This window comes from Carettochelys insculpta, chromosome 3 (assembly GCF_033958435.1).
Source record: "Carettochelys insculpta isolate YL-2023 chromosome 3, ASM3395843v1, whole genome shotgun sequence".
In the NCBI taxonomy this organism is placed as follows: Eukaryota; Metazoa; Chordata; order Testudines; family Carettochelyidae; genus Carettochelys; species Carettochelys insculpta.
In genome coordinates, this window is record NC_134139.1 from 200,662,864 (window position 1) to 200,688,463 (window position 25,600).

The 25,600-nt window shown below is 49.2% G+C and overlaps 1 protein-coding gene across 2 annotated transcripts in view; it reads left to right on the forward strand.

Annotated features, from left to right (window-relative positions):
• The first annotated feature begins 538 nt into the window (after window positions 1-538).
• PAQR8 (progestin and adipoQ receptor family member 8) overlaps window positions 539-25,600 on the forward strand; it is a 35,569-nt gene continuing 10,507 nt past the window's right edge. For both annotated transcript variants that reach the window (XR_012644845.1, XM_074989016.1), the window contains exon 1: window positions 539-611. The gene's annotated coding sequence lies outside the window, so the exon portion shown is untranslated. The remainder of the gene's footprint in view (window positions 612-25,600) is intronic.

Here is a 25,600-nt window from a genome sequence, read left to right on the forward strand (position 1 = left end):
GATATAGATGAGTACACCCCAGACACCTGCCAACATATGCCCCCACCCAGGCGGCACACAAATAGATGACATCACTGTCCATTCCCCTCACCATCCACCCAGTTAGATTGCAGTACAAGCACCCCTACACCCACAAAGATAGGTACCATTCTGCTCCCCCCCCACCCTCAGTGGAGTGCTCGGGTTGCACACCTGGCGTATGCCAGAAGGACGCATCTCTGTGCATCCCAGAGGTGGGCTTCTCACTCGGGCACCTTTTACGCATCCACAGGAATAGCATTGCCTCTACTGTGCTTCACAAGGTGTTGATCCTGGTGGTATTAAGGAAGGATGGCCCAGCCAGTGCTTAGAACATAAACCTGGGGAGTTTTCAGATACCTGGGCCAAAACCAACAGCCTTCACTGGAGCAAAACCCTTGATTCACAACTGAGTAAGGACCTGAAGCTTAGGCCATTATTAGTGCATCAGCTGGGCATAGTTCTATCTGTGTTGCTAAGGATGCACTGTTTCACTTGTGTCTTTTCTAGGATGTCTTGTTTTGCATCACACACAAGAGCAAGGTGTTATGTTAACTTTGGGCCTGAGTCTAAGCTCACCGTAGTGGAATATTGTGAGTCTTTCCATTGGCTTCGGTGGCCGTTGTTGCTAGTGTATTTCACTTTGCATTTAAGGGTTACCTTTGCTTTTTGTCTTTGGGCAGTTTCTCTGTCTTTGTGTTTATAATTTAAACTTACATAACCAGTGCTGACAGCAGTCAGTCCAGAAAGGCGGAGGGGTGGGAGTACCAGCAACTTGGCTCAGTTTTTTCCCCTTTTTTGCTGGGTCTGCGTCCCCCACAACCACCTCAAAACTTTATGGCCAAATTCTGCTCTGGGTCCTACTGGAGTCAACAAAGATAAACTCCTTTGGGGTCACTCCAATGGACTGAAAACAATCTCTGCTCCATATGTGTTAATTTATATGCATCTACAGGCTGTTTTGTGTGTAGTATATACCCCTGCTGTAGGGCAATGTTTCTTAAACTACTTGAGACCTCAGACCACCAAACAATAATATTTTTTATGTGGAACACCTATGAAACTTTTCTACAAAAAATTATTGCCACACCAAAATGTCCCCCACCCCAGCAACATATACAATGGAAACAAAACGAAGTAATTTAATCAGATATCATAGCAATGAAGAAGTAACATTGTATCTGGTTTTAATAACAGAAAATATAGACCATCAGTGTATGACATCAAAAACTTTGAATTATTTTTCCAAATGCTCACGGCACACCTGCAAGTTGTTCACGGAATAGCAGTATCCCACGAACATAGTTTAAGAAACACTGCTGTTGAGCACCTGATACATGAAGGCTCTGATTTTATGAGTGATTTATTATAGATTTTGTTCTGCAGACCACTTCTGTCTGCCACTGGGCTCTGGGTATGTTTTATCCAGAGGTGGCTCCAGAGACCTCTTGAGTTAGGCCCTCTCAAGAAAAGTTAACTGGAGGGTAGGTACTTGAGTTAACTCTGCAGTGATAACATGGTCTGAGTTTACCAACCACAGTTTAAGAACTGCAGGTTGCATTGCTTCTACCTTGACTGATGGCTGTTTCACTTGAATACATATTAAATCTCAGTCTGACAAACCCTCCTGTACTCTCTGCTTCTGAAAGGGGCCTGTTGAGAGTTGCATTGCTGATTGTTAGCAGTTGATCCAAGGGCTATTCCTGTCTTTGCTGCTGTCTCCAATGTAATTATTATTAATTATAATTGGAGATATACATCTCCTAGAAGTGGAAGGGCCCTTGGGAGGTCATCTAGTCTAGTCCTGTACCCTCTTGGCAGGGCTAAGCACCCTCTCTGATATCGATTTTCTCCAATCCCTAAACAGCATCTTCAAGGATTGAGCTCACAACCCTGGTTTAGCAAGCCCATGCTCAAACCACTGAGCTATCCCTCCCCCTCAGTAATTTGAGTAATTCACTTACGCACTTAATGCCTCGGTTTAACTATCTGTAAATGGAGGCAGTAACTCTCACCGATTTTTGTGAAGCACTTTGCTGAAAAAGAATGTGTTTGTTGGTAGCTGGTATTACTTGCTTTCTGTGTACTGCCCTTTTCACTTCTAACAAGGGTGCCTGCCTATAGGGCAGCTGCCATTCATTCAGTGCAGCATGTTACAGACAAGGCATGCATGCTGGCCCTTCTCAGGGAGACATCTCTTTGGTTCCTTCTTGTTTGACTGCTTCCTTAAGCCTAGTATAAAAATCATTCAGACTGGAAGTAGGTAGGTATAAGGGAGAGAAACCTAATCGTGGATTATATAAACAGCCCTCCTTTGTCATTAGGGGACAATGTGAATTTATCCGGATGTCGTCCAGCAATTCCTAGAAATGTGGAGAAAAATCCAGCCAAACCCTAAAAACATTCTTTATTTACTCCTGTTTGCTAAGGGTGTTTCCCACCAAACCCATGTGGCTTCAAGAATGTTCAATCTTTAAACATACCCTATGCATCATTTATTATTCTTATTTAATGTTTGATATTTCTGCTGAGGCTTTGCCTAATGGCTTCGATTTGGATCAGGGCCCCTTTGTGTTAGGTCCATGCAGACACAGATAGATAGGCCCTATCTTGAAGCATTTACAGTCTGATTGCAACAGTTGTGCTGCAAGTGAGCAAAACAAACAACAGGGAGAAAACCAGGGAGGTTGAAAGTAACTGATAGTATCATGTGGTTGCAAAAGCAAGCTCTGTGTACAACTTGATGTTTCTGAATAATTAATAAGGTTTAGCTGTAGTCCCATCAGAAACTGTCTCCAAGCCACCTTTGACATACTTGACTTAAACCCTTGTACGCTGATTGGAGCATAGGTCATCTATAAGTCTGCTCCACATCACTTTGTCTCTGGACACATCTTCTAGCTGACTCCAGGAGTACCCCAGGTGTTGCCCTGCAATCTCAGTAGATCTCCACATTGTCCAAGGTCTTCCTCTTTTGTATGTTCCTTGCAGGCTCCGTTTGAGAGCTTCACAGACAATACTGGATGATGGTTTTCTGAGACTGTGAAAACCACTAACCGTCCCCACTTTCTTCTCTTGGTTTCAACGTCAGTTGGTTCTTGTCCTGCTCTGTTCCAAAGCTCCTCATTTGTGACCAAGTCTTGACATTTGATACAAAGAATGTACCTCGGGCATCTGTTTACGAATGTCTGTAGCCTGTGATTTGAAGACTTTTTAGTATGCCAGGTCTCGAATCCGTACAAGAGCTCACTTCACATTTGTGTTGAAGATCTGCAGTTTCATCTTCACAGGTATGATTTGTGAACTCAATATCAGACAAAGGGTCTTGAATGCAGCTGTTGCTTTCCCTATCCTGGCATTGATATCATTATCGGTTCCCCCATCTATGCCCCTCATACTCCCCAAGTAGATAAACTGCTCCACCTCTTCCAGGTCATCCCCCCCCAGTGCGACGGTGTTGCCGTTGGACTGGTTGATCCTCATTGTCTTGGTCTTTCCCTTTACTGGCTCTTTAATTATATTACTCAAGTTTGCTTAATAAATTGCACAAGAGCTATAACCTCTCTCTCTCTGATTTCTCTCTGATTTCAGAATGATCTGGACAAACTGGAGAAATGGTCTGAGGTAAACAGGATGAAGTTTAATAAAGACAAATGGAAAGTACTCCACTTAGAAAGAAACAGCCGGCTTCATGCATACAAAATGGGAAGTGACTGTCTAGGAAGTAGTGCTACAGAAAGAGATTTAGGGGTCATAGTGGACTACAAGCTAAATATGAGTCAACAGTGTGGTGCTATTGCAAGAAAGCAAACATGATTCTTGGATGCATTAACAGGAGTGTTGTGAGCAAGATGTGAGAAGTCATTCTTCCACTCTGCTCATTGCTGATTAGGCCTCAATTGGAGTATTGTGTCCAGTTCTGGGCACCACATTTCATGAAAGATGTGGAGAAATTGGAGAAGGTCCAGAGAAGAGCAACAAGACTTATTAAAGATATAGAGAACATGAGCTATGAGGGAAGACTGAAAGAACTGGGCTTGTTTAGTTTAGAAAAAAGAAGACTTAGAGGGGACATGATAGCAGTTTTCAAGGACCTAAAAGAGATTTACGAGGAAGAGGGAGAAAAATTGTTTTGCTTGGCCTTTGAGGAGAGGGTAGGATGTGCTTAAACTGCAGCAAAGGAGATTTAGGTTGGCCATTAGGCAGAACTTCCTAACTGTCAGGGTGGTTAAACACTGGAATAAATTACTTAGGGAGGTTATGGAATCTCTATCACTGGAGACATCTAAGAACAGTTTAGATAGACATCTAATGGAGATGGTCTAGACAGTGCTTGGTCCTGCCATGAGGGCAGGGCACTGGACTCGATGATCTCTCAAGGTCCCTTCCAGTCTAGTGTTCTATGATTCTATGATTCCCTAGCAGAATTTCTAAGTCAGGGGTTCTTTGCCTGGGGCTGTGACTTTTTTATGGGAGGGAAGCACAAACAGGTGTCAGGTATCAGAGGGGTAGCTGTATTAGTCTGTATCTGCAAAAACAATGAGAAATCCTGTGGCACCTTATAGATGAACAGATTTTTGGAGCATAAGCTTTCATGGGTAAACACCCACTTCATCATATGCATGGAGTCTGAAAACAGGTGTCTGATGCATGAAAACAGGTGTCAGGAGGTTGTGATCACTTTGCTCTTCTCATATTTCTACTTGGGAAGGGTCTCCTTGCTGGATTGGAGGAGTATGGAGGCTCCAGTATGTAAATAAGACCTGATGTGGAAAAGAGCCACAGCTCCAGGTCAGTTGGGATAGGATTAAGAACATCTGCGCTGCATAGGAAAGATAAAAAATATGGCAAAAGACCGCCTTGGCTTAACCAGGAGATCTTGCATGATCTCCAGATAAAAAAGGAATCATATAAAAAATGGAAACAAGGACAAATTACAAAGGATGAATATAGGCAAACAACACAAGGATGCAGGAGCAAGATTAGAAGGGCTAAGGCACAAAATGAGCTCAAGCTAGCTGCAGGCATAAAGGGAAGCAAGAAGGCTTTTTATAAATATATTAGAAACAAGAGGAAGACCAGGGACAGGGTAGGGCCATTGCTTAGTGAGGAGGGAGAAACAGTAACAGGGAACTTGGAAATGGCAGAGATGCTTAATGACTTCTTTGTTTTGGTCTTCACTGAGAAGTCTGAGGAAGGAATGCCCAACATAGTGAATGCTAGTGGGAAAGGTGTAGGGTTAGAAGTTGAAATGAAAAAAGAACAAGTTAAAAATCACTTAGAAAAATTAGATGTCTGCAAGTCACCAGGGCCTGATGAAATGCATCCTAGAATACTCAAGGAGCTGATAGAGGAGGTATCTGAGCCTTTATCTATCATCTTTGGAAAATCATGGGAGACAGGAGAGATTCCAGAAGACTGGAAAAGGGCAAATATAGTGCCCATCTATAAAAAAGGGAATAAGAATAACCCAGGAAACTACAGGCCAGTCAGCTTAACTTCAGTGCCAGGAAAGATAATGGAGCAGATAATTAAAGAAATCATCTGCAAGCACTTGGAAGGTGGTAAAGTGATAGGGAACAGCCAGCATGAATTTGTAAAGAACAAATCATGTCAAACTAATCTGATAGCTTTCTTTGCTAGGATAACGAGCCTTGTGGATAGGGGAGAAGCGGTAGATGTGGTATACCTAGACTTTAGTAAAGCGTTTGATACAGTCTTACATTATATTCTTATCAAAAAACTAGGCAAATACAATTTAGATGAGGCTACTATAAGGTGGGTGCATAACTGGCTGGATAACCATACCCAGAGAGTAGTTCTTAATGGTTCTCAATCCTGCTGGAAAAGTATAACAAGTGGGGTTCTGCAGGGGTCTGTGTTAGGACCGGTTCTGTTCAATATCTTCATCAACGATGTAGATATTGGCATAGAAAGTACGCTTATTAAGTTTGCAGATGATACCAAGTTGGGAGGGGTTGCAACTGCTTTGGAGGATAGGGTCATAATTCAAAATGATCTGGATAAATTGGAGAAATGGTCTGAGGTAAACAGGATGAAGTTTAATAAGGACAAATGCAAAGTGCTCCACTTGGGAAGAAACAATCAGTTTCACACATACAAAATGGGGACAGACTGTCTAGGAATGACTACAGCAGAAAGGGATCTAAGGGTTATAGTGGACCACAAGCTAAATATGGGTCAACAGCTGTTGCAAAAAAAGCAGACGTGATTCTGGGATGCATTAACAGGTGTGTTGTGAGCAAGACACAAGAAGTCATTCTTCTGCTCTATTCTGCGCTGGTGAGGCCTCAGCTGGAGTATTGCGTCCAGTTCTAGGCACCGCAGTTCAAGAAAGATATGGAGAAATTATAGCGGGTCCAGAAAAGAGCGACAAGAATGATTAAAGGTCTGGAGAATGTGACCTAGGAAGAAAGGCTGAAAGAATTGGGCTTGCTCAGTTTGGAAAAGAGAAGACTGAGAGGAGACATGATAGCGGTTTTCCGGTATCTAAAAGGGTGTCATAAGGAGGAGGAAGAAAACTTGTTCTTTTTGGCCTCTGAGGATAGAACAAGAGGCAATGGGCTTAAACTGCAGCAAGAGAGGTTTAGGCTGGACATTAGGAAAAAGTTCCTAAGTGTCAGGGTGGTCAAACAGTGGAATAAATTGCCAAGGGAGGTTGTGGAATCTCCATCGCTGGAGATATTTAAGAACGGGTTAGATAGATGTCTATCAGGGATGGTTTAGACAGTACTTGGTCCTGCCATTGGGGCAGGGGGCTGGACTTGATGGCCTCTCAAGGTCCCTTCCGTTCCTACTGTTCTATGATTCTATGATCTCACTGGTTTGGTTGGCAATTTTGGTTGGACATTTTCCTGGAGGTTTCATCACATGATAGAGCCCATGAAGAAAAACTTTAATTCTTGGGGATAGTCGGGCAGTCTGGGAGGGTTGGCAACCCTACTCACTGAAGTCACATTCTCTGGTTATGGGCATTACTAAGGATGAGCATGATGTATGTACATTTTTTCTACTGTCTGTGGCACCTGGATCCATACCCTTAACAGTAAGTTCTGTGTGTTTCTCTTTGTTGAGGTAACATGTATATAGAAAAAATAATCAGTCCATCTGAACTTATGGGAGATCTTGGCACCTCCCTGCCCTCGTGGATTTTCATAACTGTCTCACCATTTTGTTTGTTTGGCTTGCGCCACCTGGTTACCTGATCACAAAATCTGCACCACAATTTCAATGGTAATGCAGTTGGGAGCACAGTTCATGCAGGGCGGGACTCTTGTGAACACCCCTGGTCTGCACAGCAGAACTCAGAGCACTTTCTTAGCTGTCAGCAAATGACCTCTCTGAGCAGCTAGGCCAAGAGCCACTGTGGGTCCTGGGGCAAGATGCATGGGTGGTGGGGAGTTCTGCGGGGTCTCAGTCAGAAGGGGTGGGTCTGGGGGGCAGGCAGCATGCCCCCTCCAGCTCTCAGAGCAGCGCAGAATGCCAGGTATGGCACTTCAAAGGGGCCTGAGGCCACTGTCCCCTTTGTTCCCCCCCATCCTCCCACCTGTCACAGGCCTGGATTTGACAAACTCTGGTGTGAGTAGGCCTTGGTCATGTGAGTCACTTCCTCAAAGTTAGCAGATCTGCCTGTGAGAGGAAGGGTTTGCTGGCCTGATTTCCTGGTGCTGTATCTACAGTAGCAAACTGACACCTCTCCGGCAGCATGGCATCACAGACCCTCTGGGAGGGTGTTGGTCCTGTAGTGGCTGAGGAGGAGGGTTGCCCTGTCAACGGGCCTTGGCGCTTCAGTGAGGAAATGGACAGATGAATGGTATTCAAAGAGTCGGGAGCTGCCTTCTGAAATGTTCCTCTGACTCCCAGGCTGAGGCGCGTACTTCTTATCTGTGGTTGCTCTGAAGCGTATCTGTGATTTTTTTTCACGCTTGTTCTTACTGATTCCCATGACTCACCTTTGCCAAGCAAGCATTAATCATGCTGATTGTGCACTTAAGCTTGACTTACGCCTGTGGAATGTATATCCATAACAAACCTTGCTCGGCTCCATTTCCACAGTATGCCCAGCCCAAGCACTGGCTGATGCTGAGGGCACATGGCTTGCCTTGTCCGGGGAATAAAAGTGATGGGGATGACTTCTTGCAAAATCACATTGCAGGCTGTGCATGTGCTTCAGCACTGAAATGCAGCCCACTCTGGGGCAATATTCCCTCTCATCATTTTCAGCTGTGTGTGATTGGTTTTCCATCCAGGTTCAGAATAAATTTTCCTGTGTGCACCCAGGCATGTGCACCACCACTAGAAACAAAACCTACCTGTGGGTGCTCTGCTAATCATCTGGGCAATGTGTGAATCTCTCCTAAGTGGCCGCACAGGCACACAGCTTACAGGAGTAGATGGTAACACTGCACCATGACTTGCGACAGGAGGTGGAGAGAGATCCTTTATCATTGGGAATTTGATTAGGACTGTGCCCCCTGCTGTACAAATGAGCTGCAGCATCTTCAGACAAAGATTCTGGCCAAAATTTTCAAGGTTAGGTGCCTAAATTGAGGTGCTGAGCAATTTGGGAGTAGCTCTGGGAGCTCCCCACTCTTTGCAAATCAGGCCATGTATTTAGATGTCTAACATAAGGATTCAGGGTTAAAACTGACGTCATGACTTCCCCCAGGGTTCAGAGAGCAGAGCAGGACTGGCCCCCGTTCCTCGCTCACAGCCATGAGTGAGTTCGGTCCACTTACCTGCTTTTGTTCCCCAAGCACCAAAAAGAACCTGACGAATTAATTCTCTGGCACATCTTGTCTTGGCAGGAGTTTGCAAAGTGCCTCTCCCTGTGCTGGAATTTGAAGAACATTCATTGCTGTGTTTCTCTGACGATGCCCTTGCACAGTTTTGTTATAGCTGACCCTCATCCAAAGCCCCAATATGCTGTTCATTGAACCAGAGGCATACCTCATCTCCTGCAAACATTGCAACCCACAGACAAGGCAGGGTTGGTGTGGAGAGAGGCCATGGCCCAGCACAGCTGACCGGGCTGCCTTCACGCCAGAAAAGTGGGAGCCCTAACATTCCTGTGACCCATCTGAGATTTAAAGGGTGATTCTTGCTCTGGCCATTTTTGATGGCTAACCCTGTAACCTGTGAGATGCCAGTTCCTGGATTAATCATACGGGGACAAATACTGCCTTTACGTCCCTCTATTCAGCTTCCCTTGGACAAGTACATGTGTGTCTCAGGGCAGAATTAGGCCCATTTTCTTTATGCAGAGCCGTATGCAGGCTTGCCCCCTCTTTCCTCTTGCGCCTTCTCTTGCCGTCACTCCCTGCTTCTTCCACCCATCTCCTCACTTCATCCTCTCTTGTCACTCTGGGCGCAAGCACCTTCTGCCCTGCAGCTTTGCCATTGGCCGTAGCTTCCCTGTATTGCTCTGTCTTACTGAGCTCTGTTTGCAGGGGTAAAGCACTTCCAGCCTGTGCCCTCTGTGCAGATTGGCTGTGAACTCCAGGGGCTGAACATAAAACAGCAGCCAGATCCTCCTACCTAAGCAGCAAATCTCAGAGGATGCAAAGGACATGGGAGCTGCCATGATGCTCTGTGGTACCCATCCTGGTCCCTCACTCTTCAGGCTGTGTGTGATAGATGGGACTGCTGGAGATGTTATAACATTGGATGTGAGGCACTTTGTATTTAATTAACGCACTTTTCCCTTCGGAAGCCAAAATGTTCCAATATGGGTGCCTGTGATTAAGCATCTAAATCCACCGTTTAGGCTCCTAAGTAAAAGAGTTTCTGAGTGCCTAGGTTTTGTGAGGCCCCGTGACTCTGGAAATTCAGCCACTTTAATATAGGTGCTCCACTGCCCCCACATTACAAGATTTGGTCCACATGAGTTTTAGGGCTCAGGGAAAATGCCTCTGTAGTCCTTCCCCTCTCATCTGAGACCCAGCTGTGGAGCTGGTTGCTATACTGGGGAAACTAGATGGGAACCACCAGTTCTCTATGGCCATGCAAGTAACTGACAGGTGGGAGCAGCTTTTGGTCTCTACCTCACCTGCATTTAATGGAGTGGCCTAGAGGTGAAAGGTTCCATAGCCCAGTTCTAATATTCTGACTCATTCAGTCCCCCCACTTGGGTGAGTGCTTTAGATGTATCCTTTGGGTGATAGAGATCAGAGTTTGGAAGAAGTCCTAACCCCATGGAACTCAGCAGCAAAACTCTCACTGACGTCAGTGGGACCCAGACAGCACCCATTGTATAGAAATAAATTATTTCTCTTTAATGTAATAACAGCACTTTGAGCACTTCCTGTTCAAGGATTTCAAACCACACTGCAAGGATGCATCACTGAGGCTGGTAGGCATTATTAGCCTCATTTTATGTATTCGCAAACTGAGGCACAGAGGGGTCCTGATTGTGTCCTCTAATGTTGGTCCTTTGATTTTCAGGTGCTCAGCATGAGACAGCTGGGATCTGATTTTACAGAAGTGCTGGGCTCCTGCAGCTCTTGTCAGTGAGAGATGTGGCTGCACAGCAGGTCTGACAGCTGGAGCCCAGATGATCAAAATGTCACTGTGCCAGTTACTACCACTCTTTACACCTTCGGTGAAATTAATCCCTGGTGTAAATTTATTGAATCTGTCTTCTTGTGTGTTACTATTCTGAGAGTGCAAGCACAGAGTCCAATTCTGATCTCAGCTATGTGAGTGTAAATCTAGAATAACTCAGGTGACAGCTGGATTTTTGCAAGTGTGGTTGAGATCAAAGTTTGTCACTTAGTTATCTGAATGCACAGCACTCACCGCCTTCAAGCTGTAGCAGTTGGCAGGAAGTGCAGAGGTGACAGGTTTATGTACCGCAGGAAAAGGAAGTAGAGACTGAGAGTGTAGGGAACTACCAACAGCAAGTATGCTTTGTTCTCTCCATTTCATAGCCAAGGGCTGCAGTAGTTCCCAGTGGGCACAGGGGTCAGGGCTGGGAAGTATTTGCAGTCGTGTTAGGCTACTCATTTCAAAGTAAGGTCCATTATTTTTCCCCTTTGCTGTCTGCTTCCAGACCAAGTTACTTCTGTGGTTGTAGAGGAGCAAGTTTGTTGAAAGATGATTTGAGTGGGGAGTGCAAATGGTCAAAGGACCTCATCAGAAATGCAGAGCCATGCTTGGTAATGCCCCTGGTTCATTGGACTCTGAATCAAGCCCAGGGTGAGTGCATTGCTCGCTACATCTTTCCAAGCCCAGCTCAGGAGAGACCCACAGACACACTCATCAGGCGGCTGTTGGGTGGGAGATGGTGCTCTCTAGCTAGTTTCAAACAGGTGAGATGCAGGGGTTGCCTTACTTGAGAAAGCCCCATCATTATCTGCGATTGTCTAGCCCAGGAAACTGGCAGCAAGTCTAACACCAACTGACCTTCATTGCTGAGGTGGGGCAGTTCCTCTTTAACAAGTTTTCCCCACCGTGCACCATGGTCCCAGGATTGAGCAGCAACATTTGGGGGTGAGGCGCTGGGGACTTTGGGTTGTGGTTACTTCAACGCAGGTCTTGCAGTGCAGTCACCAGAGCCCCAGCTTTGAGCACGGGTTAGAAAAGTCTTAATGTAGCTGCTCAAGCCCAGGGCTCTTTAATGTGGATTAGCTTATTTGAGTCCCACTAACCCAGTGTAGACACATCCTAGGAGCACACTGCTGTGGTGCTGAATCTGTGCCCTGGCTTCTGGTGGCAGTTCAAGGTGCTGACCATCTTTGGGTATGTCCACCCTTACTAGGAGATTGACCTGGTCAGAGTCAATCTTCTGGGGTTCAATTTTGCGCACCTAGTGGGGACGTGCAAAATCAAACTCTCAGGGTTCGACAGCCGACCCCGTACTCCACAATATCATGAAAAGTTAAGGAAGGTTGACAGGAAAGGTTCTCCCCTCAGCCTTCCTCATTGAGGCCAGCCAGATAAGTCATTAGTAGCTACATCAGCATTGACTTTCAGGTCTAGTGAAGTCTCCTCTGCAACACAGTTGTTAAAGAGGAACTGCCCCATCTCAGCAATGAAGGTTAGACTTGGTGAGGTTTCCTGGGATAGACACTCCCAGACAATGATGCCCTACGTGTTATACATTCCCTCACCGTTGCAAAGCTAGGAGGCTCTTGGACAGGTGCTTCCAGTCAGTGATTGGAAGAGACTGGGTTTATGCTGACCTCAGCTGCTTTTGTTTGTCAAAAGCTGGGGTGGAGGTGGCAGCAGGGGGGAGCCTTCTGCTTTCAATAGAGTGGCTTGCACATCATTGGAAGGCTAAGGAAATAGTGCTGTTTGTGGCATTGAGGGATATTTCTAAATGACTCCCGGGACCTGAGCAAAGCACGGCTGCTGCTACACTGCAAAGCAACAGGGCTTGGGCCTGGGTCTCAGCTTGACTTGATCTCTGACCCTCCACCCTGCAGGGTCTTGGGACTGAGTTAGCACAATTGCAGCGTAGACACAAGGGTGTTTAGCCCTGAGCTTGGGCTCAAGCATAGGCTTCCGTTGCAGGGAAGATGTATACCCTGTAACCCTCTACTGCCCCAAGGAGACTGCTAGGGTCATCTCAGTTCAAGATCATTACAGTTGTTGAACCTGGAAGTAACAATCATGGAGTGGCTGTGGCGTGTCTCACATTCGAGAGGCAATTCACAACTTCTGCTCAGCTACAGATAGCAGGAATGGAAGGAAGCTATGGCCCCCACTATGGTTTGGGCAGCCATGGCTCCAGCTGAGACATAGGCCATTAGCTACCATGAGAACTGGTAGACATAACCTTTCAGCTTGTGACTTGCCCCTTCTTTTACACACAACCACCAATTACCAGGCAAATCTTGTGGAGGTTTGATCACATTCACTCAAGTCCCAGCCTGAGCCGGGTCCTGGGAAAGAAATGGGCCAGCAGAACTTTGCATTAATGCAAAGGTGGCATAATGCAGAGCATCAGCTTATAAAACTACGTCAAAATGACTTGCAGTCCCTCCTGTTGGCTAGGATGACAAAACAGATGGTAGGTTCCTTTAAGGAGGAGAAATTGTCCATCTGGTCATGGAGAAAACTTATTGACAATTTCCGAAGTTGTTTTTAGTGCAGGCTTCAAAATAGGCCTGTTTTCCCTTTTTTGACAAACGTGTGGCAACATTTTTGTTAGCTGAAATCATTATCAAAGCTTTGCATTTAATGAAAACCTTCCTTAATATAAACGCAATGTTTCCATAAGGATGTTTAATGAAAATGACTGTGAAAAATACTTCGTGAAACGTCACGAAAATGTTGCTAACCTTGATCATTTTTGAAAAATATTTTGATATTTTTTTTAATAATAATTTTTCAACTCTAAAAGGTGGCATTTCAAACAACCCCTAATGATTTTGCTGAAAGGTGACACTATCAATCCTCATGAGAGCCTGCAGGAAAGTCACCGTAACTAGTAGCCCATGGCACTGGAAATATGCCATTAAGTGACAAACATGCTTTTGGCACTGCGTATGTACTAATAGTTATGACATGGGCCATTGGTACAGGGAGATCATTCTTCATTTCTCTTGTGATATTACAGAGCAGGGATGAGCAAACTTTTTACATCGGGCCCCGCTTTTCATCCCTGCAATTAGCAGTCGTCGTCCGTCCCCCCGGCTGCCCCAACTTGCCTAATGTCGTCCCAACCGACGGAAATTTTGGTTATGTTAAATGGCATGTGTGAGAAAGTAAGTCTGTATAGTGTAAAATCTTTGTTAATAAGTACATAAATGTGAACACACTTACATAAAAAGAGTGACGTATTTGAACATTTTTAATGAGATGGATGAGCCTGACACCCAGCAGCCAATTGTTCTGCACCACCTTCATGAAATTTCAGGCCTCCGTGCCACCGAGGGGGCCGCCCTCCACCTGGCACACCCTTATCGTACAGAACAACAAGAGACATGGAAAACAACTGTGAGTACAGATTCAGACAGACTTCTGTGCAGCTCCAGTTGCAGCTTTGTCACCCTTGTTTACCAGGTACCGGACAAAGAGTGCCTGGATACTATACACTCATCCCTCACTATACAAGCATGATTGGTTCCCAAATTTCTGCTTGTAGGCGAAAACTCATAAGAGGGGACACTAAATTACCATTGAAATACAGGTAAAAGTCTCTGATTGGTTCCTAGTGCTCCAAACTCAGCTGAGGAGTGGCAGCACGTGGAGCTGCTTTTGAAAGGTGAGTGAACCTTGGGTGACGGGGGTTGGGGCCATGAGCGGGAGGGAGGGTTAAAACCTGGTGGTGGGTTGGGTCCATGGGGTAGACGAGGGGGCTTTAAGGCTGCGGTGGGTTGTGTCCATGGGGCAGGCGGGCAGGGGTTCAGGGTTCTGCAGGTTGGGGCTGCAGAGCGGGGTGAGGCGGGGGTAGGCTGCGGCAGGTCGGAGCCGCGGGGAGGGGGTAAGGCTTGTATTAGCGGGTGGAATTCACTCGTCTAGTGGAGAAAGGTAAGTATATATGTCCCTTGTTTAAGTGAGGACGTTACTCGTAAGTACTAGTTTAATGAGTGATGAGTGTACTGCAAGTAAACATATCAGATCAGTACAATCTCCGTCTCTTAGTTCTACGGCCAAAGTGCTGGGGAAATAGAGAACAGTCACACAGCTTCAGCTTTTCTTATTCAGACCTCCCCACTAGCCTGAGACCAAAAGTAAAGGCCTGCAAAGGGTTTGGGTTTGCTGATTCTTTTCAGCCTGCTTTGTGGCATTATTAAAAGGGAGAGGAAATGGAAAAAAGGATCATTCTCCTGGAATTTGCACATTTTTACTGGGCCTGTAATGACAAGGCTTGGCTGCAGTCCCTCAGTCTTTCCCTTTTCTCAGATCCCAAACAAATGGCACTTGGCTGCTGTTGTTTAGCCGCAGCCAAAATAATTGAATCCTCCAGAGTGGGGGGCGAGGACAGATTCTGAAATAGACGCCTTCCAAATGAATGCAGCTTTCAGCTGATGCTACGCCCCGTGAAAGGGAGAGAATAGAGGCTCTGTGAAAGGGAAGCAGCCAGTGCTGACCTTGGATTTCTTTTCTCTGTAATGTTAATTGCGTGTTGCTTTGTTCAGCACATGATTGCTGAAAACTGCCAACTTGTTCCTGCTCTCTGGTGTTGTGGGCTGTGTTTAAAATAAGCCCCCCTCAGAGCTTCTTAATTTAGGGTTGTTTATCCAGGTTTCAAGGGAGTTTCTCGTGATTTTTTTTTTTACTTAATATCAAGTTATTATTGTAAAAATGCCTAGCCGTATCTTACCCTTTCAAACAGTAGGACTTTGCAGACTGTTCGCTATCTGATTGCTTAGAGCGGTGGTCTCTTTATCATCAACTAAGCGTTTGTGGGTTACACCTGCACACCTAGGGCTGTGGGTCATTGTCCACTTTAGTGGCACCTAGACCACTTACAGAGAGAAAGAATGAGTCTATGTTACAGCCCTAGCTCAAACTATAAAAGTTTGTGCACAGAGATTCCAGGGTCAAATCCGTCTGGTGGCAGTTACACAGGTACTCTTGAAGTCATGGGAACTTGAAGGCTCAGCACCTTTGAAAAGCAGACACAGATCCTGCATAGGCTACACCTTGACACACATCAGACCAGTTGTAGCTAGTACTGGTCTAGTACTAATGCTGCCTGGATTCTACCAAGAAGTTGCAGAGACGCCTCTGTGACTTGCAGTGCCTAGGGGTGCAACCAGGGACCCAAGGTTGTATAGTCCATGTTTTTTGCCCAGCTGGTCTGACTTAACCCTGCCATACGGTCTCCCCCAGCCGTGAGCAGAAGGGGCAAGGAGCCCTGGATATGCAGAGCCAAGCTTCAGAGCTGCATCATCATGTGGCTTTGTGGGTGTGTCAGTGCTTTGCCTGCAGGGCAAGGGTCATCGCTCTGTCTCATCCATCTGCCTAGCTCGGTTTATCTACTGCCCATGCCAGGCTAGTGTCCAGTCCAGTGTGCTAGCCGCAGTGTGAGGGCACTGTGACAGTGTTCCCTTGTGCTTTGCTTCACTTCACTCTCAACCAGCGCCCTGCTGCTGTTCCTCTGACACTAGTGCAAATGGCTTCAGTGATCCCTCCACAGCCACCCAGGAGGTTTGGGCCCAAGATCTTTGGATAAGCAGGTTTGTGTTGTGTAGAGCCAGGTCTGCAGGCGCCGAAGGGTTAATAGGGACATCGGGTCTTGTCACTTGAGCTCAGGACACCCATCATGCGCCGGTATGAGCTGTGCTCGCCGTGGGCCTGGTGATTACCCAGCATTCCCCTTTCCATAGGCGGGCTCAGTTCATGGTGGCGGCTTGCTTGAAGGAGAGTTGGAGAATGGGTGGCACGATGCTTGGTTACAAGCCATCTCCCTCCGGCTGTGCCAGTGGGCATTCCCCCAGCCGTGGTTCCATGGAAGAGAAGCTGAAGATCTGCTGAAAGGGAAGTACCAGGTGCCTGCATAGGGAAGCTGCAACGATTGCAGGAAGTTACTACACAGTGGCCTCTTGGTGTGGCTTACTGACGTGTGAGCTGTGACTTGCTGTCTCCCCGTGACCACAAAGGCCGGCTGACATGCTTGAGCGTCGAGTGCCTGGGGTTCAACCGCTGGGGCTTGGTGCAGGAGGTTCCCAGCTGGCGACCCTTCCATCTGGACCTTGCTGGGGACAGTCGATGCTGGCTTGTGAGCTTGAAGATTGCCACTGGGATGGAAATCCAATCCGGAGCTTGAAGGCACTCACCCTCTCATAATTGAGTCATCTGCACCCAGAGGCTCTGGGAAGGCTAGTGGCGGTGGGAGGGTTGGCTGCTGCCTGCACAGAGGAACAGAGGCCATTGGGGGAGGGTTAAATGCTTCAACTGAGTTTTCAGCATCAGCGCTCAATAATAATTAAAAAGGGTTGTGTCAGGGGAGGGGCTGGGAGTCCCATGGGGAGTGCAAGGTAAGGGTATAGAGCTAGCTGCTATGTGCAGTGCGGCCCTGGGGCAGCGCACGTGGGGGTGCAATGCAAAACCTCAGCACTGTTGATTGTCAGCTGGCAACACCAGACAATGGGCTCTCTGCATTATAATAGAGACCTGCAAGTGTTTCCTTCCAGAGCGTTATGTTCATTACTATATCTATTGCGGTAGCCGTGACGGGGGAATACAGGAAGCCAATGATACAATATGCTGGGAACAGTTCATCTCTCATAAATCCCAGGCAGAAAACCTCTGCCATGATTGTCCAGGTTCAACTTCTCTCGTCTGCCACCCTCGGAACCTGACTGGTGCTGGACGAGAGAATTTGCTGGACCAAGGGAAGTCACTATTGTCCAGCACGGTTGTGTCCAGCAGGAATTAAAGGATCGCCACAGACACTCCTCCCTCACTCAAAATAAGTCCCCCCCCACAAAGGGCCAGTGACTCACCAGAGCCACCGCTGCCTCTGGAGCCTTGCCGGGTCCCCGGGCTGGAGCTGTGCTGGGGCCCCTCCACTGCTGCTGCCACGTGCTTGTCGCACCAAGTGGTGGGGCATGTACGCTGAGCGGGCAGAGGGCGCTCCACATGTGCAGCTCTGAGGAGCCGTATTTCACCGCGCTGCATGTGGCGAACGACAAGTGCATTGGACATCGCGTGTCTGGCACATGACCAACCCTTCCACGGCTTACTGGGCTCTCAGAAGATATTTAGGAGTAAATTCCAGTTAAATAGCGGCGCAGAATGCTGGGAGCCAGGGCTGGTGGCTGCAAACAAACTCTCCAGGACTGTGGCTGTCCAGCTAACTAAAATCATGCTGGATTATGGATGTTGCCGGATGAGAGTTCCGGATTAGAAAGGTTCAGCCTGTAACATTACAGGCTATCTTGTGCCCTTTCTGCAGTTCTCCTTTGGAATCTGTGCCGAGCTGCGCCCCCCCACCCACCTCCTGCCATGAGCCGTGTCTACACGTGCACGCTACTTCGAAGTAGCGGCACTAACTTCGAAATAGCGCCCGTCACGGCTACACGTGTTGGGTGCTATTTCGATGTTAACATCGACGTTAAGCGGCGAGACGTCAAAGCCGCTAACCCCATGAGAGGATAGGAATAGCGCCCTACTTCGACGTTCAACGTCGAAGTAGGGACCATGTAGTCGTTGCGCGTCCCACAACATCGAAATTGCGGGGTCCTCCATGGTGGCCATCAGCTGAGGGGTTGAGAGACGCTCTCTCTCCAGCCCTGGCAGGGCTCTATGGTCACCGTGTGCAGCAGCCCTTAGCGCAGGGCTTGTGGCTGCTGCTGCTGCAGCTGGGGATCCATGCTGCATGCACAGGGTCTGCAACCAGTTGGCTCTGTGGATCTTGTGTTGTTTAGTGCAACTGTGTCTGGGAGGGGCCCTTTAAGGGAGCGGCTTGCTGTTGAGTCCACCCTGTGACCCTGTCTGCAGCTGTGCCTGGCACCCTTATTTCGATGTGTGCTACTGTGGCGTGTAGACGTTCCCTCGCAGCGCCTATTTCGATGTGGTGCTGCGCAACGTCGATGTTGAACATCGACGTTGCCAGCCCTGGAGGACGTGTAGACGTTATTCATTGAAATAGCCTATAAGCTATTTCGATGTAGCGTTCACGTGTAGACGTAGCCATGGTGATCTCTGGGTGTGTTTGCTCCTGAAACAGGCACAGGAGGGTGGCTGTGGCTGTGGCTGTGGCTGTGGCCTGGCAGCACAGCACGCATTCACTGCAGTGCCTGTTCTGATGCGCCGGAGGGTGCTGGGAGGGAAGCAGCCAGGCATTGGTGGGGTAAATGCTATTGTAGGAGTTAGCCTTTGCTGTCCCAGCACTGCCTTGGTAAAACTCCCCCCATGCAGAGGGCCATCGCGAGGCTGGGGCATCTTTAACTCCTGCATCAAACTCTGGTTTGGAGGTGTAAGTGGTGCCTAACTCTTTGGCTGCCTCTGCACAGGGGTGAGTGTCTGGCTTGTGACTCTGCATGGCCTTTGCAGACCAGTGCCACGAGAGGTAGCTGTTTGCATCCTCTCCCTCCCACCCAGGCCCCGGGACGGCCTGCTGTGGTGGGAGTTTTGCAGGATCTAGGGCCGTGGTCAGCAACCTTTCCAAGGCAAAGTGCCGAATTTGACCTCTTGACCTCTATGTACGGTCCAAGTGCTGGTGATACTTTTTAAAGTCATTAATAGTCCAACTTACAACAGCTTCATTCATAAATAAAGATGCAGAACTTTGCTGTTTAGTGTGGCGGGCACACGGGGTCGGCCAGGGTGTCCCTGGGCCCTCATGCCTGCTTCCTGCAGGCTGTGTATGAGTTGAGCTGGCTCCTGCTGCTGTCCCAGCCCCATGTGCTGGCCTCAGGCTCAGGCGGGGGCCCCATGGCAGGGGCTCCGGCCCTGGCCCCATGCTCTGGCAGGGGCTATGCAGCAGGAGAGGGCCCCTGGCTCCAGACCCACTCTGCAGCAGGGGCCCCACACTCTTGGCCCCGTGCCACGGTGAGGGCTTTGCAGCAGGGGCTCTGTCCCTGTCCCTGTGCTGGGGTGGGGCTCCTGCCCTGCGCCACAGCGGGGACTCCGGTCCCAGCCCCATGCGCCTGCCCCCTCCCTTGCTGCATGGGGGAGGAGGGGTGGCCCTGGACCTCCGCCGCATGCCATTCACTCCAGTCCCAGCCCCGTACCTGTGGCCCGTGCGGCATGGGGGAGGAGGGGTGGGCCTGGACCCCGGCCATGCACCACTCTGAATCGGCTTGCGTGCCGACAGTGGCTGACCCCTGATCTAGTGAAACTTGGGCCAGATCTTGGCAGGTGTTGAGCTGAACTTCAGTGGGTGCCCAGCAGCTTCTAGGATCAGGCCCTTTATTTGTACCCAGGGCACCTCGAGACAAAACAGAGTAAGTTCTGCTTATCACTGTCAGCCCAGTTCCCCCGCTAGCCCCTGGCCCCTCTTTCCTCGTGAGGCTCTGCGGCTCCTGGCTATTTGCTAGTGATGAAATCACACTGTGCCAGGCTGTGCTAGCCGGGTGCTGCTGCTTCCTGTGTGAGAGGGGCACTGCTCTGGCTCCGGTCTCTGCACTTTCACTGATGCAGCTGAGCTCAGCTCAGTCATCCTTGGGGATGTTATGTGCCCAGAATTCTCTGTCACTTGCATACTGCAGGGCTGCCCACCATTCCTAGGGCTCATGGTATAACCCTCTTTAGGGACCCATTACCCTGTTTCTAGGGCTTGGGGTGTAAACTTGCACTCTAGGGCGCTCAGCTTTACCCTTCCGTGGGCCCAGGGTGTGATCCGACACTCTGCAGGTTTGCAGGGTCTTTTACCTGTGGAAGAGCCTTGCATGACAATATCCTACTTAACCTCCCTTGAGTAACAATCCCCAAAACAGAATTCACACTGTAAGTGTAAAAGGCTGTCCACATCCAATTAGGCAGCTGAACTTTTCTTGCTGGCCAATCAGGATGGAGTGATTGGGGACGGGATCCGGGTTTTGCACGGTGTCATTATCAATCTTGAGGTCTGGCGGCTCTGTCCTGCCATGGGTCCCAAAGAACTTCCCTACATACCTCTGGTTATATAGTGAAACTTGAGTCCTGCTTGGCTCCACCTTAACCAATCACTTCATTACAATCAGTGGTTCGAGCAGTGGCCTGCTGAACCCAGGGTTTGTGAGTTCAGTCCTTGAGGTGGTCATTTAGGGGTCTGGCACAAATAGATTTAAAAAAAAAAAAAAAAAACCTGTCAGGGATGGGGTTGCAGCATCCCTGTGCCATGACAAGTGGCCACATGAGCAGGCAGCGTAAAACAAAGTGGCTTTCAAATGGCTCCTCTTTACTGCTGGGAATGGCCCAGTACTCCCATAACCCCAGGTGGCTGAAAACCCCTTTGTGCTGCCCTTCCTGATCTGCACCAAATGCTGCTCGGCCCCAGGCCAGGATTTGGACTGCAATGTGAACAGGAGAAACAGAGCACCTGTGGGTGCCAACAGTGGTACTGGACAGCACAACAGTGGTGAGGGCCTCAGTTTATAGGAGGACTCTTGCATGTGAGCCCTGCCAGGCCTTCAGTGCTTTGCCAAGGCAGCGGCCCTTCATGAGGGTGATGTCTGTGCAACCCCTTCGCACCTCAGGCTTCTTTTCACCAGAGCCCTGTTTGAAACACAAACCAACCTCCTGATGAGAACTTTGTAAATTTCCCCTCCTGATTGACCAAAGGGGACTGAGTCAGACTCACCAGACAAGTTCCCCATTGTCCAATATGGGAGGTGACAGCCCCAGGAGGGGTTATTTTCAGAAAGCAGAGGAACCGGGTGCTCTGCTAGGAACCCTTGTGCAATCTTAACAAGGTGGCTGGTGTGTGCCGGAATTGGGAAGTTCCTTCAAATCTCTGTTTACAGACTGGATGGGGTTTTGGAGGAAGTAGGGAAAGCTCAAACGTTGCAAAATCAGGCTCAGAACCTGCACTGCTGGCACCTCTATGACTTCTCTGTTTGAGAGTGTTGGTTTCAAACATGGGTTTCCTGGGGCGGTTTCCATCTCCAAGCCTGTTCTCCCCTTGTGACTGAGTGAAGTAGCTTTGGGAGGATCTGTGGAGCCAATAGATAACAGGCCCTTCAGGAAACACTGCCATGAACCATGCTGTACCACTCATCTCTGCAGGTGACTGCTATAATATTGCGCTTTCCATACCAGAGTGTATCATGCGTCCACTGAATCCTGCGTTCTGTCTCTGTCCATTAGGGTTCCCAGGTGTCCGCAGGGGAAGAAACAGGGCAGGGGCAGGGCCTGGCGGATGGGGGAAGAGGTGGAGGAGGGTCCATCTGTTCTTCTGGAGTGTCCGTTTTTTAAGTATTACAATGTTGGCAACCTACTGGCAAAGCCAGTGTTTGTTACCACAGCAGAAGGAGGAAATAGCTCAGGCCCCCAAAGTGGCACTCTTCTGTTTACTTCTGTGTAAACTGTATCCATGACAGTGGCTATGAAGCGTATGTCAGCTGAAGAGCCAGGCCCTGACACTGCTGACATCAATGTACAGGCTTTGCTTTGCACATCTGAGCCATTGGAGGCCTGTAATGAGATCAGTGGGAGTGGTCAGGTGCAGTAAGTACAAGTCTAGGTGTCTGCAGAATCGGGTCCTTTGATTCTCATTAGTGGTGGGAACACAGTAAACCCTCGATTGACGCGGAGGCTGTGTTGTGGGCAACCTCCGCGTAAGTTGAAGGTTGGGGAGATCCCGGGAATTCCGTTTGCCAGGGGGGAGCAGGTGGCTGGAGCCTCTGCTGCAGGTGGTAGCTCCGGGTCCTCCAGTGGGTGGGTGGGGTCCAGGTTAGGAGCGGGGTGGGGCACCTCCTACTCCAGCTGCCAGCCATGCAGAGCAGCCGTGGCGCCCCTGCCGCCCCCCAGCTGTGGCTGCACACTGGAGCCCTGGCCAGCTCCAGCTGCAGTGCAGCTTGGCCCCGGACAGCTCAGGGGTGGCAGCTCCAGACGTGCCTGCCCCTCTCTGCCCCCGGTGTTATAGCACTGGCAGCGGCAAGGCAGGAGCTGCCTCCTAAAGAGCCCCTGAGCTGGTCAGCAGCAGCGGGGTAAGCGGATAGGCAGGATACAGGACAGTAGGGTCCTCCCGGACTCGACTCACATTAATATGAAAACATGTGGGTTGAGTCTGCGCAAAGTGAGGGTATACAGTACGCTAGTGCCTGCAGGGAGCAGTGGTGCCCAGAGCCCTGGTAGTACCTGCCAAGATAACAGAGTTCTGGAAAGGGAATGAACCTTTCAGCTTCGGGGTGTCAGCCAAGTTGTGATGGAGTAAGAGGAGACCTTTACAGGAGCAGGTTAGCCTACACCTGCCTATTGTGTGCTTTTATGCCCTCCTCTGGTCGCTGTCAGGACAGTGGATTAGATGAACTATGGGTCTGAGGCTGTCTGGCAATTCCTGTGTTCCTAGAGGCCCCAGGTTAGGAATGAGGATGTTCTGGTGTTGGACACTGTCCAGCCAAATTCCAGCGAGATGGTCCCTGTCCCAGAGAGCTTGGGATACATCAACACCGTAACAAAAATCCTGCGGCTAAGGTCTGCGTCAATTAATTTGGGCTTGTGTGGCTCAGACTCGAGGGCTAAAAATTGCAGGTTAGATATTAGGGCCTGTCTGGAGCCTAGACCCTGAGATGCTGCAAGGCAGGGGTGCGTCAGAGCCCAAACTGGATAATCATCTTATTGTTACCTGTATCCTTAGAGGAACAGGAGGGAAGGTGAAAGTTAAACAGGGAAGGGATCTGAATACAGAGAGCCAGATCTTCCCATCTGGTAGAGCTTCTTTGTGGCCTTTGCTTGAGAGAGCCACTGAAGGGTTTTCATTCAGGAGAGAGATCCTCTGGTGGCTGATTGTCAGCTCTTTGGGGCGAAGGCTGTCTCTGTGCTGGGCTTGCACGGCATCTCTGGCAGTGCATAACCCACACGCCTACCGTGTGTGGTTCACTCTCCCATGTAGTGGGGCCTTTTAGCTCAAACTGGAGAGAGGCTCCTTCAGACAGCTAGCAGAGGAGAAACGAGTGCACAAAAAGCACGCTAAGGACTTGCCAGACACCCACCACATCTGCAAGAGATGCAGCTTCAGAGGTCCCAGGCTTGAGTCTGTCTGTTACAGGTACAAGTGGGGGCTCGTCTGGGATTTCTGCTGGGTCTCTGAAGCTCGGGTCATGCTTCCACAGCTGGCGAGGTATGGAACTCACACACCTGCAGTGTGGGGTTTACTGCCCCATGGAGTGGCACCTAGACCACTTACAGAGAGCACAAATGCATCTCTGCTGCAGCCTTAGCAGAGAGGCAGCTGCTTTTCAGCTCAGACTGTGGAGGTTCCTGCTCTAAGCTTCAGAGGTCCCCGGTTCAAGTCCACCCGTCGGCAGCAACAAATGCACAGACCATGCTGAGTTTTGCCAAGAGCGGTCAGACCTCATCAGAGGCCTGGCTGTAGTTGAGGACGTTATAGGTGTAGCCCCAGAGGGGAGTTCTAAGGAGAGATTTGAAAGCGGCTCTATGGGTTTTTACAGGGAGATTTTCCCATGCAGTGTAACTTTCCACCTCCAGACAGAAGGAAAAAGGCCGTAGGCTAAGCCGGCCCTCTAAATACTGCTCAGCAGTGGGAGCTGAGTGGAGGCTCATCACCTCCCAGGCAATATTGCATTTCAGGGAGTCCTGTTGCACTGCTGCCCAGCATGCAGGAGGAGCGGGCCTGCTGCACCACTCCTTAGGAGGCTGCTACATGTGCAGCCTCTGTGGTGGGGCTGTGTGCTGCCTGGGTTGCTACAGACCCCACCATTTCATGCTGCAGGTTTCCATCTGCTCCAGAAATGTGTCTGCAGCTCCCAGGCCTTGTAATTGCTGCAGTAGCTCTGACCCTTTCCCTGGCACCCCAGTGCCTCAGAGCTTAGCAGTGCTGGTTGCCAGGGAACAGAGCAATCCGGGGCAAGAATCCCACAGCAGATGCAGCTTCTAGGGGCCAGGCAAGCCAGCCTGTTGGGGCTTGTGTGCATCAGGTTAAATGTAAGAACGTAACAGCCGTACTGGGTCAGAACAACTGTTCCTCCAGGCCAGTATCTTATCATGAGGCAGTAGGGAACAAACTGAATAGGGAAATTACTGACTCATCCTGTGCCGGTCCTAAAGTTTCTGGCAGTCAGAGGTTCAGGGTCACCCAGAGGATGGTGGTGTGACCTTGACCTATCTTAGCTGGTAGCCATTAGGGAGCCTGCCCTTCATGAACTTATCTAATTCTTTTTGGAATCCAGTTATACTTTTGGCTTTGACAACATCCCTTGGTAACAAGTTTCACAGGGTGATTGTGCATTGTGTGAAGGAGTTTGTGTATTTTAAACTCACTGCATTTTAAACATTTTTCACTGTTGCTTTAAACTCATTTCATTCAGTGGCCCTCGCTTCTTTTGTTATGTGCACACTTCCTCTTTCACTTTCTCCACAGCACTCACGATTTTATAGACCTCTGCCCTATTCCATTTTAGTGGTCTCCTTTCTAAACAGAACAGTTCCACTTTCTAATTTCTCCACATCTGGAAGCTGTTTCATACCCCTCATCATTTTTCTGTGTATTTTCCAATTTTAACACAGTAAACCCTCAAGTTCCCAGCTCCCCTGGGCTTGCAGGAGCCTGGAAACTGTCCAACCCAACAGGGCTGGTCAGTTTCATGGCTCCCGGAGTGGCAGGGAGCCAGGAAACAGGGAACAGCCTGGTTCCCATTTCCTCACTGCGGGTCCTGCAAGAGTTCAGGAGCTGGGAACCAGGGGACAGCCTGGCTCTGGGCTCCCCTCTGCTTGCAGAGCTGGGGAACTAGGCATGGCCGCAGCCTTGGTCAGTTTCCTGGCTCCAGCCAGTGGAGGGGAGCTGAGAACCAGGGACAGCCTGGCTCCTGGCTCCCCTCCACTCCATGGAGTCAGAAAATTAATCAGGGCTGCTGCCCTGCTCAGTTTCCCAACTCTGCAGGCAGAGGGGAGCCAGGAGCCAGGCTGCCACCTGGTTCCCAGCTCCCTGCCACTCCAAGGACTCGGAAACTGCTCCTATCAGGGATGACGAGAGTCGTGTTAACCTGAGACATGCACAGCT